We start from the raw sequence: 21,504 nt of genomic DNA on the forward strand, positions 1-21,504 counted from the left end.
TCTTTAAAAAAACAAAAAAGAATTTCTTGAAACAAATGGGCTCTAGATGGATGAGTCTTATCATCATACCATTGTAATTACCCTGGAATTTGCTATAGCAGGAATTCAACCTCTAAAACCATGTAAGGATTAATCAATAGCAGTATTTCTGAATCATTTTGGACATAAAAGTTCTTAACAACACGCAAGGGAAAATGAAATATTTCTTGATCACCCCTATGGAGGATAAGGGTTTGGGTAGGGGTGCTTTTTAAATGGAAATAAAAGATGTGGTCTGTGAAGACATTGGTATTCGAATCACAGGGTAAGAAGGGAGCATTGATTCTCTTTTTGATTTGAAAGAAATTATTTGGAATACCCAAACCTGTCAGAGGCAGAATGTAACATAAAAATGCTAAGCATACTTTGAATTTAATAATTATCTTTTTGAATGCAGTTCAGAACATTTTACAGCCACTCCATTTATTTTAATTCACTCTTAAAATTTCATATGCTGCCCCAGTACCCAGCAGACATCTTTTTCTACCTGTATATTTAGATATAATTTTCCCTGTTTCCATTCCTTTAAACATGTTCTGATACAGTCTTGGCCTTCAACATAATCATAAACATGCTTTGCAAATATATCTATGTATGGCTCATAAGATCTACAGGTAAGGAATTCAGGACAAAATATTTTAAACTATAGGGCGCCTGGGTGGCTCAGTTGGTTAAGCGACTGCCTTCGGCTCAGGTCATGATCCTGGAGTCCCTGGATCGAGTCCCGTGTCGGGCTCCCTGCTCGGCAGGGAGTCTGCTTCTCCCTCTGACCCTCCCCCCTCTCATGTGCTTGCTCTCTCTCATTCTCTCTCTCAAATAAATAAATAAAATCTTTAAAAATAAAAAAAAATATTTTAAACTATACATGCAAAAATACTGGCTTACAGTCTTCCAACTTAGAACTCAGAAGAGGGTTCTGGAATCAAGACCTTGTGCTCTGAAGTGAGAAAGAGTTGGGTGTATGTATTGGTTTCCTATTACTGTTGTAATAAATTACCACAGACTTGTGGTTTAAAAAATGCAAATCTATTATGTTATAGTTCTGGAGTTCCAAAGTCTGAAATGGGTCTCATTGGGTTGAAATCAAGGGGTCAGCATGCTGTTTTCCTTTCTGGAGGCTCTAGAAGAAAATGTTTCCTTGCCTTTTTTAGTTTCTAGATGCTGACCACATTTCTTGACTCTGGGATCCCTTTCTTCATCTTTGAAACCAGCAATGCTGCATCTCTTTCTGTTTTCTATCGTTCATATCCTTACCTCCCATCCCCCACCATCTCTTATTCTGCCTTCCTCTTCTACTTCTAAGGACCCTTGGGATTGCATTGGCCCACTGGATAATCTAGCATGATCTCCCTATCTAAGGCCAATGGGTCAACAATCTTAATTCCATCTGAAACTTTAGTTCCCCTTTGCCATGTAGAGTAAAATACCCAGATCCTGGGAGTTAGGACATGGACATCTTTGAGGGGCCATTATTGTGTGTAACGACCTTATTTTGGATTCTAACCAAGCGTCTTCAGAGCTGTGTAGCATTGGGCAAGTCACTAATTTTTCAAAAAGCCTCATTTGATAATGGGGTAATGGTGGGCATTTGGTGAAAATTAAATGTGCTGCTATGTGTCATACACTTAAGAGTCCCTAGGACATAGCAAACAGTGAATGTTAGCCAGTTTTGCTTTAGAATTTAGGTATGCTTGCTCACTGTGGGTCTGGATTAGAGATCTCTCTTCTGAACTCCCAAAGAAGCCTGTCCTTCCCTGACCATAACGTACCCAACATTGCAATGTTACCATTTGTTTATGTGTCTTTTTCCTCTATTAAACAGAGTTTCCTGATGATAGGGAAACTAGCTTGTATATCTTTGTAACCCCCTCATGCTTGGTACTAAAGAGACTTCCCAATAAATGACTGGATTAAAGTGTGTTACCATTAATTGTGAAAAATGAGTCTTTTCCTAACCATAAGAAAAATGAATGCATAAAGTTTTCTCAATTGCATAATTTTCTCCTATAACATTTTCTTCAAACTTTGGGGAATTCTTACTCTGTCTTCTATGAAACCCTTTTGGATTAAGCAAAATTATTATTATTAAATGTACCAATTGATGAAAAGTATTTTGGAAAATCGTTATTAATGAGGACACTTAGAAAATAACTGATAGTCAGCTACCACCATCAAAAAGTTACTAGTCTGCTTTTCCATAGATGTATTTTGGAGATCAAGAGTAGTACTGTGTGAGCAGCAGAAGATAATCCATTTGAACAAAAACTTTTCTCTCCTCAAGTTCCCACAGTGATGTTGTGATTTTTGGTGGAGTATGTCAGCATATCCTTAGCTAGTGGGCATGAGCTATAATTAAATGAAGACTATATTATTAAATACACATGTAGGAGGGAAAAAAACATGATCTACATGTGAGGTGTGAGGATATGATCATCCCCGATTGGAGACGAAGAAAGAGACCTTTAAAAGAAATAAGTTCATTTTATAGAGCTTGTACATTGAAGAGGGGAAAAAAGAAATCTGAGGAGAAATTTTTAAATCTTACTTAAGATGACAGGCTCAACTTGTCTCAAAGAGAGTCCACACATTCTGAGACTCCATAACCAAGAGGAAAGCTCTGTGGGCAAAATCCAGAAAAGATTGGCATTTAGGTGGCTATGAGGAATATAGCTTTGATCTAAGGCATAGTGGCTTCAGTAAGAACTAAGTAGGCAGACGTCCCTCCTTCTTCAAGGATCTAGAGAATTAAGAGCAAGTAAAGTGAGTACACAGAGCATTTACGTTGCATTGTAACACAGGCTTATGTGTGTCTCTCCCACTAGACTTTAAGGTTGGTGAGAGCACATACTGAGCTTTAGTTTCTGTATATAGGGGCCTAAAATTGTGCCTGGCATATAGAAAACACAGAGTAAATATTTGTCATTAAATAAAGGAACTGGTCTCATGGAATTTAAGAGTGAGAAGGGAGTAAAGTTATCTTCTAGACTATACGTCTTCAAATTTATCCGGACATCAGAATCACCTGAGGAGTGGGTATGGTGGGTGCTTTTAAAGAATACAGAATCTAAAATACATCCTTTACTCCCTCCAAGGGAGACAACTCAAAGTACCCTCCTAATCAGACTAAATACTTTCCCCTTAAGATCAGGAACAAGGCAAGGATGTCATCTCCTGCCACTTCCATTCAACATAGAACTGGAGATTCTAGGGCGCCTGGGTGGCTCAGTTGGTTAAGCGACTGCCTTCGGCTCAGGTCATGATCCTGGAGTCCTGGGATCGAGTCCCACATTGGGCTCCCTGCTCGGCAGGGAGTCTGCTTCTCCCTCTGACCCTCCCCCTCTCATGCTCTCTCTCTCTCTCATTCTCTCTCTCAAATAAATAAATAAAATCTTAAAAAAAAAAAAGAACTGGAGATTCTAGCAAGTGCAGTAAGACAAGAAAAATAAACAAAAGATACTTAGATTGGAAAAGAAGATATAAAACTCTATTCACCAGTGCCATGACTGTCTTCATAGAAAATCCCAAGGAATCCACAAAAATTTCCTAGAACTAGTGAGTTAGTTTATCAAGGTCACAGGTTATAAGTTAATACACAAAAATCAATCATATTTCTATGTACAAGCCATCAATAACTGGGAATTGAAATTTACATTTTCAAAAGCACCTAGTTAAAAAAAAATACATAGTTATAAGACTAACAAAAATGTGCAGGATCTTTATGTTCAAAACTACAAAATGCTGATGAAAGAAATTGAAGATAATTTAAATAGAGATATTCATCATGTTCGTGGATTATAAAACTGAACATTGTTACAATGCTATCCTCCCCGAATTGGCCATAGATTTGGTGCCATCACAAAATATCAGTAGAAATTTTATAGATATTGACAAGATGATTCTGAAGTGTATGTGGAAAGGAAAAGGAACTAGAACAGTCAAGATAATATTGAAAAAGTAGAACAAAGTTGGAAGACTTGCCCCACTTAATTTCAAGACTCATTAGAAATCTGTAGTAATCAAGACAGTGTGGTACTGGCAAAAGGACAGACACATAGATCATTGTAACAGAATAGTGGGTCTAGAAATACATCCACACAAATAGGGTCAATTGATTCTTGACAAAGGGGCAAGATGATTAAATGGAGAAAACAGTCTTTTCAATAAGTGCTGTTGGAGTAATTGGATATCTATGAACAAAAAGAACCTTAGTCCATACCTTGTACCTTATGCAAAACTGAACTCAAAGTGGATGATAGACTTAAATATAAAATGTAAAACTATAAAACTTTTAGGAGATGACCTGTGTGACATGGGATTAGGTAGAGTTAGATATGGTACCATGAGGATAATACATAAAGGAAAAATTGATAAATTAGATTTCATCAAAATCAAAACTTCTGCTTTGTGAAGGACCATGGTAAGAGAATGAAAAGACATACCTTATATAAGGAGAAAAATATTTGCAAATCATGTAACTGACAAGGGGTTTTATCCAGTATATATAAATGACACTTAAAACTCAACAATAGGGCACCTGGGTGGCTCAGATGGTTAAGCGTCTGCCTTCGGCTCAGGTCATGATCCCAGGGTTCTGGGATCGAGTCCTGCATCGGGCTCCCTGCTCCTTGGGAGCCTGCTTCTCCCCCCACCCTCTCTCTCTCTCTCTGTCTCTCATGAATAAATAAATAAAATCTTTAAAAAAAAAAAAACTCAACAATAAGCAAGCAAATGAACCATTAAGAAATAAGAAAATTTTTAAAATAACATTTCAATGGAATTAAAGAGATGACATATAAGCACATAAAAAATGCTCAACATCATTAGTTACTAGGGAAATACAAATTAAAACTATTATACACCATTTAAAATGACTTGAAACATGGGCTCAATTGGTTAAGTGCTGCCTTTAGCTCAGGTCATGATCCCAGGGTCCTGGGATCGAGTCCCGCATTGGGCTCCCTGCTCTGCGGGGAGCCTGCTTCCCCCTCTCCCTCTGCCTGCCGCTCCCCCTGCTTGTGTTCTCTATCTCTCTGTCAAATAAATAAATAAAATCTTAAAAAAAAATAAAATGACTTGAAACAAAGCAAAGCAAAAAAACCTAGCAATGTCAAGTCCTGGAATGGATGCAAAACAACTGGAATGCTCATATATTGCTGTTGGGAGTACTATCTCCAAAGCAGCTTGGCAGTTTCTTTTCTTTTTCTTTTTTATTGAGGTATAACTGACATATAACATTATACAGTTCCAGGTGCACCATATAATGGGCAGTTTCTTAAATTGGTAAACACACTTATCACAGGATCCAACAATCCCAGTCCTATGTATTTACCTAAGGGAAATGATAACTTGCATTCACACAAAAACCTGTAGGCCAATATTACTGTAGTTCTATTCATGATTGTCCCAAACTGGAAATAACCTAAACTTCCTTCAACTGGTGAATGAATAAACGATCTGTACCACATTCATACAATAAAAGGAATAAACCACAGATGTACTCAATAACCCAGATGAATCTCACTTGCATTATGCTAACTGAAGGAAACCAGACTTCAGAAGCCACAGACCATATGATTTCATTGATATGACATTCTTTTTTTTTTAACTTTTTAAATTTAATTTTTATTTTTTTTAAAGATTTTATTTATTTATTTGAGATAGAGAGAATGAGAGAGACAGAGAGCACATGAGAGAGGGGAGGGTCAGAGGGAGAAGCAGACCCCCCGCCGAGCAGGGAGCCCGATGCGGGACTCGATCCGGGACTCCAGGATCATGACCTGAGCCGAAGGCAGTCGCTTAACCAACTGAGCCACCCAGGCGCCCTGATATGACATTCTTGAAAAGACATAACTGTAGAGGCGAGGAATGCATCACTGGTGGCCAGAGGTTAGGGTTAAGGGGAGGGCTTCACTACAAGGGGTAACAACACTTTTGGAGTGATAGTACCACGCATTTATCAAAATTTGCAGAGCTGTTCCTTTAAAATTTTACTGTGCATGAATCTTTAAAAGGCACATCATTAGCCATTAGGAAAATGCAAATCAGAACTACAATGAGATACCACTTCACACCCACTAGGATGCTATAACTTAAAAAGTGGCAAATAACAAGTGTTGGCAAGGACATGGATAAACTGGAACCCTCATACATGGCTGGTGAGACTATAAAATGGTGCTGCTATTTTGGGAAACAGGTGGCAGTTCCTTAAAATGTTAAACATAGAGTTACCATGTGACTCAGCAAACCTAGTGCTAGGTATACATTCCAGAAAAATAGAAACACGCATCTACATAAAAACGTATACATGAATATTCATAGCAGCATTATTCATAACCACCAACAAGTGGAAACAGCCCAAATATCTATCAACTGATAAATGGATGAGCAAAATGTGGTGCTGTATCCATACCATTGGATATTATTTGTCCCTAAGAAGGAATGAAGTATGAATGACATGGATGAACCTTGAAAACATTATGCTAAGTGAAAGAAACCAGTCACAATCGGCAAATGTATAAAAAGTAGATAAATCTATAGAAAACCTCTATAAAAATCTATAGAAAGTAGATTAGCAGCTGCCAGGGGCTGGGGCTTGGGAGAAAGAAGAGAATGAGTGCTAATGGCATTGCATTTCTTTTTGGGGTGATCAAAATCAGTTCTAAAAATTGATTGTGGTGGTAGTTGTACAACCAGTGAGTACACCAAAAACCATTAAATCGTATATTTTAAATGGGTGAATTGTACGCTATATGAATGGTATATCTCAAAGGAGCTTTTTAAAAAGCGGAGATCACTAAAGCAAAGTTAAAAAATCAAGGGGGTTTTAAGTCACTATCTCAGAGACACCCTTGTCTCCCAAGCACTTCTTCGGCCTTCCCACCACTGCCTTCAACCAACCCGGATTCTTCCTGCAGTCTGCAAGCCAGGAACCCAGAACAGCTGACAAACTGATGACCTGGGAGCCCCTTTTGACCTACAAACTCTTCTTTCTTGGCCTATAGAGCATTTAAAAGATTTTAAAACTTAGTAACCAACATTTTAACATGAGAAGGGGTCACAGTAAACGTGGATTTCTGGCTTCTCCGGAAAAAACAAAATGAAAAAAAAATCCAGTTCGAGGACCACACCGGATCTGCATTTCCCACGTGGAAAAATGAGACTGCCCTCTTCGGGGTATGATGCCCTCCCTCATTTGCCCTTGTACGCCCAGCCTAAATTATTTCTTTGTCACTTCTTTTTAATGCCTTAGGGGCATCTGAGTTTTTCAATGCCTGCTCAGACCTTTCCCAGACCAGTTAAATCAGAATCTCCTGGTGGGGGTGGGGGTGGGGGTGGGGGCTGGGGCACAAGCCTAATAATAAAAAACAAAACAAAAATCCAACTTCCTAGGTGACTCCAATTTGTATCTAGGGAGGCAAGCCACTGGGCTAATCTGCTAATTCAATTCAAGAAAAGGTTTTAGTATCCAGTAATGGTTTAACGACCTCTCAGATAACTTTTGTTTTTCAAGCATTGCCTCAATGAGTAAATGGTGTGGAAATTAAAGGCGAAACTAAAAGAATGGTTTTGGTTAGCTGAACCTTTTACTTGATTTTCCCATCAGAGTGGGCGGTTCTTTGGACCTCAAGGTAACTGTCATTTCTATAACTAGTCATATTAGAAGATTTTGTAATCATTGTAACAAGCATGGACAAGTCATGATGCCTTTACACCTCGACATGGTGCCTTTCTGTTATTTTTAAACAGCAAGATTTTTAATCAATGAATTTAAGCTGCTGTTGAGACCTTTTACGGGTTCTGGCAATGTCACTGGGGTTGACAAGTACAAGAAGTTAACAGTGGCTTTTTGAGAGGTCATGCGTGGCCAAAACAGCAAGACAGGAACATGTGTCGGCAGCCATTTATAAAGATGGGTGGAATGAATTGACAAGACGCTTGCTTCTCATCATCGGCAGTTGAGGTGGAAGCTTTGGAGACATTCGGCAGTGGGGCTGTCCTCCTCCCGAGTTTTTTGTTAAGCCATCCGTCGACAGTTCACAGAAGGCTCTGGGTAGAGGAAACATGGGTTAGGCAAGAACAGCCCCCTCCCACCTTGCGGGCCTGTCCTTCCAAGGTTCCCTCGAACCTCACTGCTTCAGAGACCCCAGACTCCCCTCTCCTGTCCACCCCTTGGAAAGTACGCGCGCAGCCTGGCTAGAACCCCGGGCCACGGCTGGGACTAAGGGGGCACCAGGGCGATGAGGCCGGCGGCCGCACCCGGACAGGCGCGGCGTCCACTGCACCTGCAGACCGCGCGCCTCCGCCTGGCCCCCCTGCGCTCCCGCCGTCCAGCCCACCCGCGAGAGGCTGCCTGCCGGGTCGCAGCGGGGAGGGGGGCGGCGGCGGCGAGGAGGGGGACCCCGCGCGAGGCAGGGGAGGGGGGCGCGGCGGGCGGCGGCCCTGTCCAGGGGGAGGCGGGCGGAGGGAAGGCGCTGCCGCCGCCGCCGCTGCCGCCTCTCCGGCGGCGACACAGACGCCGGGAGCGGCCGAGGCGGTGAGTCGCAGCGCCTTCCCTCCGATTCTCTGGAGCCCGGGCGCATCGGAGTTGCGGCCGGGGCGGGTGTGCGGGGGGCCGGCGGCGCCGGGAGCGGCTGCTGGGGGGACCCGCGCGCTCGGGGCCGGCGGGCGCAGGGCGGGGGGGGGGGGGCGCGAGGAGCCGCGCGGTCCTGGGGACCCGGTCCCCGCAGCCATTCCCGGTGCAGCTCACCCGGTCAGTTCCCTTGTCCTGCCCTCGGTGCCTCTGAGGGAAAAGAAAACAAAGCCAAAGCCCCCGAGGATGGGTGGCACAGGAAAGGACAGAGCAACTTTGGCGGCCGACGCGCTGAGGCGCGCGGGGCAGGCAGGATGGGGGCGCGCTGGGTCGGAAGGGGGCGTTCGTGCGCCTGGTGGCCCTGGGACCTCGGGAGCAACCCTTCAGGGCGGGGGTTGGGGTCGAGGGCACTCGCTGGTTCCCGGGCCTGCAGAGTCGGCCCCGAGAGGCTACAGGAGGCGTGTGTGGGGTGTAGGGACCAGGGGAGGGGGGCTTTGGGAGGCACCGAAGGCGGTAGTTGAACCCAGAGGAGGAAGTAGCATGCGTTTGGGACTCAGGACCTGAAAGATTTGCGTCTCTTGCCCTCAGGGACTCGGGAAGGGGTGTGCTGGGGAGATGTGTTTGAGTGTTTTTCAGTGCATACCGATTTATTTTTAGCTCCCAGAGAAGCAGGATGTGCAAAGTGGGTTGTATCAGCCCGGGAGGGGCAGGAGGTCTCCCTGTCCGCAGGAAATACACAAGTTTCTTGCTGCAGATGCTTGCTTTAACTTTCCAGCCCGGAGAAAGCAAGCCGTTTGGCTCTCGGAAGATCTCCCGCCAGGGCCACTTTCCTCCTGCCGGTCTGTCTGAAGCTGCAGGCCAGGCGGGTCAAGTATGCTTCTGTTGTTAAACGCTGGCCCCGAATGATGGTACGCGTTCTGTTTGTAGGGCGGCTAGTGTGAAACACAGAAGTAGGGCTGCCAAGGTCTCGCTTGCTGAGGAGGAAACCACACAGGCTTGCTCAAAGTTTTCCTAGCTTTGCCTGCTTTAAAAATAACAGACTTACGCAGATGTATTATCAAGAGCAGGATTCTAGGTCCGGGTTTCTCAGACCTAATTGGCAATGCTTGTGCGGTTTTTCACTCTGTCTGGGAGATGCCTGTGTTTTCGGGTCAAATTCAGGGTGCAGGGACTGCAAAGGAGAAGGGGGTGGTGTGATGGTGGGAGTGTGGGTGAATGGGAGGGGGACCACTGGGAGCTAAGTACAGATCTGGGGAGGGGCTTCCGTCAGAGGAGGAGGCTCAAGAAACTGAAACCCCAATGTTCAGGTGCCTAAGTCAGACCCCTGGAAATTACCTCCGGAGTCTCCCCCATTTTAACCAGTCAGCACCAGTCCTGAGGACACACTGCCTCTCTGTAACTGTGCTAGGTGAGGGGGCTGTGCAGCCAAACTGCTGTATGTGAGTGCTGGTTGGGATGCAAGTAGCTCTGCGACCTTGGGCTCCTTAACTTCTCTGTTTCCTGATCTGTGGCATGAGGTTGACAATAGGTACCAAACATATCTCAGGTTTGTTGTGAAGATAAAACGAATTAATACACAGAAAGCACTTCACACAGTGCCTTGTCATTAACAAGTGCTGCAGAAATGTGAGCTGTTAATCGTTGTTGTTACATGCCCCCTTCTCTCTGCTTCTACTGTCACTGGTGCAGTTCATGTCCGTATCACTTGCCTGAATTGCTCCAATTGCCTTCACACCGGGCTCCTTGCTCTGAATCAGGACACTCTTGCTCCAGCCCATTCTCCAAACTGCAACTAGAATGCTCGGTTGGAAAACAAAAATCTACACCAGTCACGCTGCTTCATTTCCTTCAGAGGTTTTCCGTGGCTTTCAGGATAGAATTCGGACTCCAAGGAATTTCATGACCTCACCCTCGTTTCCTCCCCAACCTCATCTCCCCAGCCTCTCCCTGTATAGCTTCAGCTCCTCCCACCCTTCCTCGTCTGGGTAACTCCTGTGATTTTTTCCCTATTCATCTGCAGCAGACCTCTTGGCAGCCCCCCCCACCCCTGCGAATTGAGCTGTGCTTGCTTCCTGTAACCCTATTACCTACCCCCCCACCCTGCATACCCCTCCCAGCGCCCTCCATCGTCATCTATGTCTCAGTCTTCCTCACATGCAAGTGCCTTGAGAGATGGATTGTGTCAGTAAATTTTTTTGAATTAATAAATGAACGTCAAGCAAAGTTCAGTCCTTTTCACTAAAGCCAGAAACAAACATGCAGAATGATGGAAAGACCAAACCAATCTTTAGTGTAATACTATACAATAAAAAACTTTGGGAGATATTAAGGAATCAATCAGAAGTTGGTCAAAAGCAATGTGGCATACTATCTTGGAACCATTTCAGAGGTTTTTGTTTTTAATTGTAAAGGGTCAGACTAATAATGGGGAAATGGAGTGATTTGAACTCTTCCCTTCCTTCCCTCATGAAAAGGTGGGGCATCTCACATTTGGCTGTGAGGGGTGGAGGTCCAGCTCTTTGAAGTGGCTGTGCAGTGAATTTGGTCCTGAAGGCAGAGGTCAATGTTATCACACGCAGGGGCTCTGTAGATCTTCCTTGGATTGTGGCTTCCCCTGGAGCGTGGATTTCAGCTTGTCCTGGGATTGGTGTGAAGAGGAGGAACTATGCCACCATCAAAGCTCCTCTGTTACATTTCAGGCAATTCAGTATGTTCTGTAGGTACATTTCTGTCTGAGGCAGTGTTTCCAAACATTCCATTACTGCGCTCTCAGGAGCCTGGCAGAGGAAGCTAAGATGGTGCCCAGTTCTCTGGGACCATCTCAGCGTCTGCTTTCAAGCCTCCAGAGCAGGGAGTTTTGTACAGCTGAGGAATCACAAATGCTTTTTACATTTTTTAAGGGTTGTAAACAAAACAAATTAAAATACAAAGAAGAATATGTAATGGAGACCATGGCTAAGATACTTACTACCTAGTTCTTTATAGAAAAATATTGCCAACTGCTATTCTGGAGCTGAGACCATTGGTTTCATTTTTCTTGTCATCTTTGATTGATTGGTAGTGGCTGCATGAGTTCTGTGGTCGATTAGTGATGTCTGTCAGGGCATGGGATTAGAAAGTGGTGGCCTACAATTTTTGTTCTTACCATCCTTCTATCTTTATCACCATGAAAGAGAGTATCATTGAAGGATAATGAAGGCAGAAATCAGGGACAGAACACATGAGTTAAAAGTCAACCTTAGAAGAAGCCAGGAAATTTCTACCACTACCATACGCTATCACCACCGTTAACATTAGTAGCTTCCATTTATCCAGTGTGTACTATGTACGTACATAAGGATCCCATTTAAACTTTGTAATAATTTTTTCAGGAGATACTTATTATATTTAAGACTCAATTCTGTTGCAGGTGTAAAATAACTTTAAGTAAAAAAAAAAAAAAAAAAAGGCGGGCGCCTGGGTGGCTCAGTTGGTTAAGCAACTGCCTTCGGCTCAGGTCATGGTCCTGGAGTCCCTGGATTGAGTCCCGCATCGGGCTCCCTGCTCAGCAGGGAGTCTGCCTCTCCCTCTGACCCTCCCCCCTCTTGTGTTCTCTCTCTCTTTCTCGCTCATTCTCTCTCTCTCTAATAAATTAAAAAAAAAAAAAGGAACATTATTTTGGCTTTTATAACTCTTCAGTCCAGGGGAAGATACATCAGGTATGGCTTGATCCAGGGCTTAAGCATCATTACCAGGGCCTGATTTCTCTCTCCATATTTCTTGGTTTGCTTTCTTGAAGTTGGCATCATTTTTAGGTTCCATTTCATTGTGGGCTTAAATGCAGCCAGAAAGGGAGAGACTCTATCCCAGCATTACTTGCAATGCTGTGGCTTTATTGGCTTTGATTGGGTCCAGCTCCTCTTCCTGTGGCTGCAGTGCCACACATTAGTAGAGCTTGGGCTTGATCAGGTTTTGTCCCTGAGCCATAGGCTAAGGGGCAGGTAGCAGGGCAGTTCTCCAGGAGAATGTTGTTGGAGAACATTGTTATACTGCCACCACGAGATGGGCCAATGGATGATGGATTGAAAAGGAACAGATGTCCACCATAGTACTGCTAGCATTCCCCCTTCATAGAGGAGGGAAACAGGTTCAGGGACACTCCATAACTTGCCCAAGGACACATGGCTAGTAAACAGTGGAGTTCTAATTTGAAACCCACAATTTATATGCTTAGTAGAATTATTTGTGAATAGAACAATTTTTTTTAAGTAGGCTCCATGCCCAACATGGGGCTTGAACTCTTGACCCTGAGATTATGAGTCTCATGCTCTGCCAACTGAGCCGGCCGGGTGCCCTGTGAACAGAACAATTTAAAGTGAGCTTAGTAAAAAGCTCCAATCTCTTATATCTGAGAATATAGCTAACTAACTTCAAGAAGTGCTAAGTATTGGCTGGCTAAAGGAGATGAGGAAAAGAAAGACGTAGACTTCTTTTTTTTTTTTTTTAAAGATTCATTTATTTATTTGAGAGAGCGAGAATGAGAGAGAGAGAGAGAGTACATGAGAGGGGGGAGGGTTAGAGGGAGAAGCAGGCTCCTCGTTGAGCAGGGAGCCTGATGCGGGACTCGATCCAGGGACTCCAGGATCATGACCTGAGCCGAAGGCAGTCGCTTAACCAACTGAGCCACCCAGGTGCCCAAGACGTAGACTTCTTTGGCTGGATTTTTACTCACATTTTCAACCAATATTTTTTTTAGCAGTTTCCACATTTCAACATGTGTTAAGTTCTAGTGATATAAGTATATCTAGTGATATAAGTAGTGATATAAGATGAATAAGATCTAGTCCCCTACCTTTAAGAAATTTATATTCCATGAGAAAGTGCAAGACATAATTGGAGGACAGGTTGACTGGAATGAGGACTGTGTGGGGGGAGGTGCCGGAGCAGAGCCCCCTCGACAGGGACAGTGACCTCCCAGTTTGTTTCTTGACACATCCCCACTACAGTGCTTTGTGGGATAGGCAAGCAATAAGTGCTTCTTGAATATGCTATTTTTTCTTATTGTGGCTAAATACAAATAACACATTTACCATATGAGCCATTTTTAAGTGTCAAGTTCTGTCGCTTGGAGGACATTCACATTGTTGTGCCACTCTCACCACCGACGGTCTCCAGAACGTTTTCATCTTTCCAAACGGAAACTCTAGACCCAGTATACAAAAACTCTCCTTCCCCCGCTCCCCAGCCCCCGGCAACCACCATTCATTCTACTTTCTGTCTGTAGGACTTTGACTACTCTAGGTACCTTGTGTTAAGGGGAATCATACAATATTTGTCATTTTGTGACTGGTTTATTTCACTTAGCATATTGTCTTCACGACTCACCCATGTTGTAGTGTGTGTCCAAAGTCCCTTCCTTTTTAAAACCGAATAATAGTCCATTGTATGTATACACCACGTTTTGTTTATCCATTCATTTGTCAGTGGGCACTTGAGTTGCTTCCCCCTTTTGGCTATTGTGAATAATGCTGTTGTGAACATTGACGTACACATATCTGTTCAAATCCCTGCTTTCAGTTCTTTTGGGTATATGCCCAGAAGTGAAATTGCTGGATCATATGGTAAGTTTGTTTAATTTTTCGAGAAACTGCTGTACTGTTTTCTACAGCGGCTACCATTTCCCATGCCCATCAGCAAGGCACATGGGCTCCAATTCCTTCACATCCTTGCCAACACTAACTATTTTCAGGGTTGCTTTTTTGTTTTTTAATGTAATAGCCATCCCGGTGGGTGTGAAATGTTTAATATAGTCTCAAAAGTGGATTGGGATCGAATTGTGAGGGACAGTGGTAGAGCCTGAATTTCACTCAGAGGAGCAGTTGAGTATTTGATGCCCTGTGGCTCTGGTGTGATCACTGCCCTGCACTAGGGAGACAGTGGAGAGAAGAAAGCCAACAGAGGAGTTCGGGGGCTGTTTTAATTATTCAGATGAAAGAGAACCTAATGGCTTTCTCCACATGGATACAACCGAGGATATCACATTTATTGCCACGCTAAATGGCATTGGACTTGGGGAGGAAAGGTAAATGTGGCGCCGAGCTCTCTCCTGACCAAGGATGGCACGGACAAGTTGACTGCTGTTGGTAATAATAACAGCAATGATGGCAAATGCCTTGATGCACTTTCTGTGAACACAGCAGTGTTCTAACGTTAATTGATTCTGAGAAGTCCTTTAGAGGGTTTATCAGCCAGGGTCCCACAAGGAGGCAGATGACACACTCCTAGAATCTAACTGAAGAAAGTTTGGTGAGGGGACTATTTACAAAGACGTGGGCAGCGTTAAGGGAAATCGCCAAGAGTGGCCAGCAATGCATGTTAAGGCTTTACTAGCCCAGCCCTGTGAGGGTGATGTGAGAGAGCAGTTTCTGGAATTGCTCTTTAGTGGAGGAATGCAGCTTCCGCCAAACTGTGGCCTGGCACGGAGGCATCCAGGTGAGTGAGTCCCTAACCACTTTTTTCTGCCTTCTCTGTTCTCTACTGGTGCCTCCCGATTGGCCCACCTAACCAGAGGGCAAGAAAACTTGTTGATGTAAGGGCTCGCCTGTATGTAGAAATCAGCCTCCCAGGGCTGAGAGTGGAGTGGGGAAGGGAGGGGGCTGGATGTGGAGAGGAAAGCAGAGAGGATCCAGCAGGAGGAGGGGGCACTCTGATAATTCTTCTTTCACAGGCGAAGGAACTAAAGCATCAACACTAATAAGTTGTGGGGCTGGGATTCAAACCCAGCCAGGAACATTTCCACTGTACATCCAGTCGGATCTGGAACGTTAGATTTTCCCCAAACCTGTGTGTTTTGATTCTTTGGGAATAATCTGATTTGTACCAACTTCGCCTGGCTGTCAAAATGTAGAGTAAGTTACTGTGCAGAATTTCCTCCCCCCCACCCCCGCCAAATGACGTGTATTTCATATGTATGTTTCATAGCTGAATGATTATATTTAGATCAAAAAAAATCTTTTCTCTGTAATTGGTGGGGGTGACAGTATATCTTTGAAACACATGTGAGAAAGATATAAGTTTGTTTTGTTTTGCTTTTAGTTGAAAGCTCCAAAGGAGTTGACAATGTAACTTGGCTGCTTAAACATGAATGAGACCTTGGGCGATGTTAGAAGAAGAGTGTCCAGAACAAGGGAGAAGGTATTTCTCTCTGTGCTATTTTGGCAGGAGGGAATGAATGCAGAAAGCAGTGTCTTGTGAGGGGGAGCCCACCTCCCCCAAGGCATGACTGAAGGGCTCTCTAGCCAGAAAAAGCTCTGTGGGAACCCAATTATTGTGGTCTACAAATACACGAAGCATTGCATCAGAGAAAAGATCTATTCTGGGGTCAGAAGTCGGCCCCTGGTGCAGAGTGGGCTGCATTGGAAGGCCTCATATTTTCCATGCCTGGAGGTTGTGAAGCTGAGGCCAGGGGTGAACGATGTGGCTGAGGGCTTATGTTAGTTTCCTGTGGCCTCTGTAACAACTTACCACAAACTGGGCAGAAATGTATGTTCTCACTGTTCTGGAGGCTAGAAGTCCAGAACCAAGGTATGAGCACGGCCAAGCCTCCAGAGGCTTCGCGGGAGAATTTTTGCTTGTCCAGTCCGGCGGCTGGTGGCTATTGGCATTTTGGGTCTTGAGGCTACATCACACCCATCTCGGCTTCCGTGATCACGTGGCCTCCTATCTCCAGGTGTCTTTTATAAGGACAGTTAGCATTTGCTTTAGGGTTCACCTGGGTAATCCAGGGTTATTTTACTTTGAGATCCTTAATGACCTCTGCAAAGATCCTTTTTCCAAATAAGATCCCATTCACCTGTTCCCAGAGTTAGGCGGTGGACATGTCTTTTGGGGGGCCACCATTCACCCCACTGCAGGGCTCATGAGGGTACACTGCAACCCTTGATCTTCTGATTCTGTCATGATGCCCCTAGATTTGATGTACCACCTGGATTCTAGGCTCCTTGACACAGTCGAGGTTTGGTAAACCCTTTTGATTTGATCTACTGAAATGTTATTCTAACTTTAAACAACAAAACAAACAAAACACTTAAAATCTACCATCCCTTATTTCTGACATGGAGGGGTGAGTGAAAGAGGCTATCAAAAACCAGTTTGAGGGCACCTGGGTGGCTCAGTCGTTAAGCGTCTGCCTTCAGCTCGGGTCATGAGCCCAGGGTCCTGGGATCGAGCCCCGCATCGGGCTCCCTGCTCAGCGGGAAGCCTGCTTCTCCCTCTCCCACTCTCCCTGCTTGTGTTTCCTCTCTCGCTGTGTCTCTCTCTGTCAAATAAATAAAATCTTTTAAAAAAAAACCCAGTTTGATCCCTGCCTCGGATGGAAGTTTTCTGTGCTTTGCTTTGCCCCGTGGCCTTGGAGGAAACAGACATTGGCCGTGTTCTGGCTTCTCACCTGGACTTTCCCAGATGCTTTCACAATGGTAATTACTCAGACGAAGGCTAAGGATGTTGGGGTCTCTCAGGAAAGGGAGAGAGCAGCAGTATAGTTTCTAGGCTTTGGGAAAGCATCAGCTTAGAAATATGGTTTGTAAGTGTGGCTGGCCCATCAATGAGCCGTCTACGCATGTGTTTTCAATACCTTGTCCCAAACTGGGGCCTATGTACGCTGGGCACACAAGGCAAGGTCAGGGGTAGCTCTGGCAATTACCTGGCTAATTTGAAGACCACATCCCATCAAATGGGGGACATCAACAGAGTCCACCCAGGGCATAAATTATTCTGCTTGGTTGTCTGCACTGATCACATTAACTGGGTAAGAGCCAAAATCCATTCCCTCTGTGCTGTGGAGAGGCCGTTGTAATTAAGTTCCGTTTCTCTCCAGGGGGCAGCTGATTTTGGTTTCTCAGCCACTTTGCAGTTTGACTTCAAAAGAGAAAGAGGAAAGAAAAAAAAAGGTAAACTGTTCCCTCACTTTTTTATGCTATATATTCTGCTGTATCATTGTGACTCTGGTTAATATTAACTTTGGGTCTGTTTGCTTTGAATAGTATACTTGGAATCTTGTGATACTTAACAGAATTTAGTCTCACCAGCTGAGGAAAATGGTTCGCCTTGCCCAAGACCAGCTACTTAATTTGTGAGGCCCAGTACAAATTGAAAAAATGTGGGCCCTTGTTCGAAAATTGTCAAGAATTTCAAAATGGTGTCCGCAGAGCATTAGACCAAGCGTGGGGCCCTTTCAAGCACGGGGCCGAGTGTAACTACGAGGGGCACCTGCTGGTGAACTGGCTCTGGCCTCACACCTAGGCTGAGGATGACATCATCTTGCTGATGTAGCACCTTCCATGGCCCTGCAAAGAGTGACCGGGCCAGTTTACTCTGCCTCAATGGGAGCACACTCTTATGCAGGGGCAAGGACATGGCAAGCAGGCTGGACACCTCTTGTTGGCTCTTCTGTGTCCTCTTTCCTCCCTCATCCACCTGCTCTGTGCCCCGAGAGGCATCAGGGGCCATCTTTGTCTTTGATTTCTGGTAGAATTTGGCCGGTGGGGGGTCCAGCCTGTCCCTGGGAGAGTGGGAGGAGAGTGGGGGAGGCTGTTTATTTCCCCATTCCCTCCTGCTGGGTTGCATGCTGCAGGTTGGTTTCATCTGTGTGCTGAAGGCCACAGCTCCTGCCAGGCACCTTCTCCATCCAGCCACCTTCTTTGGAGTTCCTTTACGCCCCCATCAACCCCCACATCACACCCTGAGGCCTGGGGAGGGTCCTGGCTTCCTGCTGTTGCCAGCCTTCATTGCTTTTCTTAACCCTTCCTTACTCTTTTCTCAGTACCTCTCCAACAGGAGGACTCCTCAGTAGGATGGAAAAGCACCCCCTGTTTCCTGCCTGGGCCCTGGCTGATTGAGCCGCCCTCTGCCAGGGTTGGACCACACCTTGCGCTGCTAGAGAACAGCAAGAGAAGCTGATGGCTCTCCTAAGTGCTGCGCCAAACCCGGGTCAGCCTGGGCCAACAGGAAGCAGCTCACACACATCCACAGGGGCGGGGAGCATACGCTTTGGAGTCAGGCATTTGCATTCTCTTACCAGAGAAGACTCGCCACTTGGACGAGTCATAGAAAATGAGCATAATGACAGTTCGCGTCTTTTTTTTTTTTTTTTTAAGATTTTATTTATTTATTTGAGAGAGAGAATGGGAGAGAGCACATGAGAGCGGGGAGGGTCAGAGGGAGAAGCAGACTCCCCGCCGAGCAGGGAGCCCGATGCGGGACTCGATCCAGGGACTCCAGGATCATGACCTGAGCCGAAGGCAGTCGCTTAACCAACTGAGCCACCCAGGCGCCCAACAGTTCACTTCTAGGGTTGTTTTGAGCCTGGCGTGAGATCATATGGGCATCATGCCTAGCACAGTGCCTGGTGTACAGGAAGTGCTCAAGAAGCATGGTTGCTTTTACCACAATTTCTTTTTTTTTTTTTTAAAGATTTTATTTATTTATTTCAGAGGGAGAGACTGAGAGAGAGAGCACATGAGAGGGGGGAGGGTCAGGAGGGTCAGAGGGAGAAGCAGACTCCCTGCCGAGCAGGGAGCCCGATGCGGGACTCGATCCCGGGACTCCAGGATCATGACCTGAGCCGAAGGCAGTTGCTTAACCAACTGAGCCACCCAGGCGCCCGACAGTTCACTTCTAGGGTTGTTTTGAGCCTGGCGTGAGATCATATGGGCATCATGCCTAGCACAGTGCCTGGTGTACAGGAAGTGCTCAAGAAGCATGGTTGCTTTTCCCACAATTTCTATGGAGTATCTCACTCAAGGGCATCCACTGTCTACTTGGTCTCCCATCTGAACTGCGGCACTTAACGGCCTGGACTCCATGAACGATTATCAATTTTTCACTGCTTCATTAATGTTTTGGGTCTTATTTCTGCCATCTCAGATTGTAGTGTTCTGGAAGTCAGGGATTCTGTCTTATAAAATATTTTGGAACTAATCTAAGTTCTCAAGTAGTTGCTAGCATGTTGTTATTTGGTCAAGAAATATGTCTTGGTGAAATATAAGGGGACCGTATAATTTATTGTTCACACTGGGATACTTTTGAAAGTGAAAGAGGAGTACTTTTTAATAATTACACCAACACAAGAGGCACAAACAGGGACTGTCTTAGGCAAACAGGGACATAGAGTCACTCTAGTTAAGTGGAGCATAAGATAGTTTTCCAAGTGTTGTTTTAAAATTTGTCAGCCTACCCTCTTTTGTATTAGTCTGCCTTGGGTTTATGAGATCAAAACATGAGATTTAAAAAATGTAGGAAAAATACGTCTAGTATTCCTAGTAGATATTTGGCCCAAAGTTGAGGCAATGGATTAGGGCTTCTTGTATAGCGACCTACCTTTATATCTTATTAGCCTACTGGATACCTACTTACGCGACTTTCTTCTGTACTTACCTTTTTTCTCTTTCTATATATAGTCTAGTTATTGTCCTTCTTGCAATAGTGATCACTTATGTTCAGAGGTGGCAAAAATAGATTTATATACATATATTTTTCTGAACATCTCTGTCTTTGTATTTCTGGTTGCCTAGGTGACATTTCCAAGAGAATGCATGCTAATCTGCTATTATTACAGCAGGGATAAGATGGAAACTATTTTTAGGCCCTTTTATAACTCTCCTTTTCTCCACCAGACCATTTAATTGGTTTATTTCTTGTTTCTATTATTGGAAGGCCACGTGTAACTTCCTTCCTCTGGTGCTGGTCTGGGGACTGTAACTTTCTGAAAACTAATGTAGTAATTCAGTCCCTTCTTCATTCAGAATTACAAAATCTGTACTGATCGTCTATTCGCTTGGGTAGTTGATACCAGTTGTTTTTCTTACAGATACAGATACAGATACAGTGAAAAGATATATGGAGATGCCTCTGTTCACTCATCTTTCATTTTATATCACTAATAAACAATTAAGAGTTACAATAATCACTGGCCTTTGATCCGTGGAGCTTCCGTCATACTCTTACACTCAAACAATATATTTTGAATCCTTCCTGGACACCAAGTTCCAGGCACTGGGCTGACTCAGGGGGAATAAGTGTGTTTCAGGCTGGCTCCCAGCCTTTGACTTGCTTACAAACATGCTGGCCAATCATTACAGAGCTCCTTGATTCGAGCGACAACAGAACTAGTGTAAAGGGATCCTGGAAAAGAAAAAATGAGGGGGGTAATTGAATCCTAGTGTACGGGGAGGGTGAGCACCCATGGTCAGGAAAGCCTTTTCAGGCGAGGGGAGGTTAATGAGGTAGGTACTTTTAGAATCCCCATTTTACAGATGAGAAATAACACAGTCGGAGATACTCCCTTGCGTCAGTCTGCATAACTACTCGAGAGAGCCAGATTGCAATCCTAGGTCATTTGGTTTGTAAAACACCAAATTTTCTCTCATTGACTACTGCTAAAAGCACTTCATCTGACTGTTTCCCTTTACTATACCCTGAAATCCTCTCAGGTATGTTGTGATCACTGTCCTCCCGAAAGCTGGTTCCAGCTGTGAATGCTAAAGAGCTCTGGGAAGTTCTGTAACATTCTCTATCCCAGGTAACAGCTATTCTGGAGAGCTCCTCTCTTGTAATCCACCATCTCACTAAGTAAAGTGCTCGACGTCCCACGAAGATGCTTCTAATGTCGCTGTCACTTTCCAATCTGCCTGTTCCTTCCTATTCTAGAAAAAAGGCAGAAACATGTATCGGACTTGTTGGTCTCACAGCAGATGCCCTCAGCATTAGAACATTCCATAGAAGCAACGTTCTCCTGGGTGCCTGGGTCTTCATTTCAGATTCCATTTCCCTTGGATGAGGGATTATTTCACTGGAAAAGGGATTTTCATGATCCTGGTTGCTTGATGCCAGCAGAGGGTCTTGCTCAACACCTGCCCAGA

At 44.6% G+C, this 21,504-nt stretch overlaps 1 protein-coding gene across 12 annotated transcripts in view; it reads left to right on the forward strand.

The window, feature by feature from the left end:
- The first annotated feature begins 8,527 nt into the window (after window positions 1-8,527).
- Window positions 8,528-21,504, forward strand: part of NCALD (neurocalcin delta) — a 383,100-nt gene continuing 370,123 nt past the window's right edge. For 6 of the 12 annotated variants that reach the window (XM_064588027.1, XM_064588030.1, XM_064588029.1 and 3 more), the window contains exons 1-2: window positions 15,434-15,781; window positions 17,463-17,535. The gene's annotated coding sequence lies outside the window, so the exon portion shown is untranslated. Of the gene's footprint in view, window positions 8,573-15,433; window positions 15,782-17,462; window positions 17,536-21,504 lie in introns of those variants that run through there. The other 6 variants (XM_064588026.1, XM_064588034.1, XM_064588024.1 and 3 more) reach the window with 5 other exon arrangements.

Source organism: Mirounga angustirostris, unplaced genomic scaffold (assembly GCF_029215605.1).
Source record: "Mirounga angustirostris isolate CCGP_5_RB_7025 unplaced genomic scaffold, mMirAng1.0.hap1 SCAF_4, whole genome shotgun sequence".
NCBI classification, from domain to species: Eukaryota; Metazoa; Chordata; class Mammalia; order Carnivora; family Phocidae; genus Mirounga; species Mirounga angustirostris.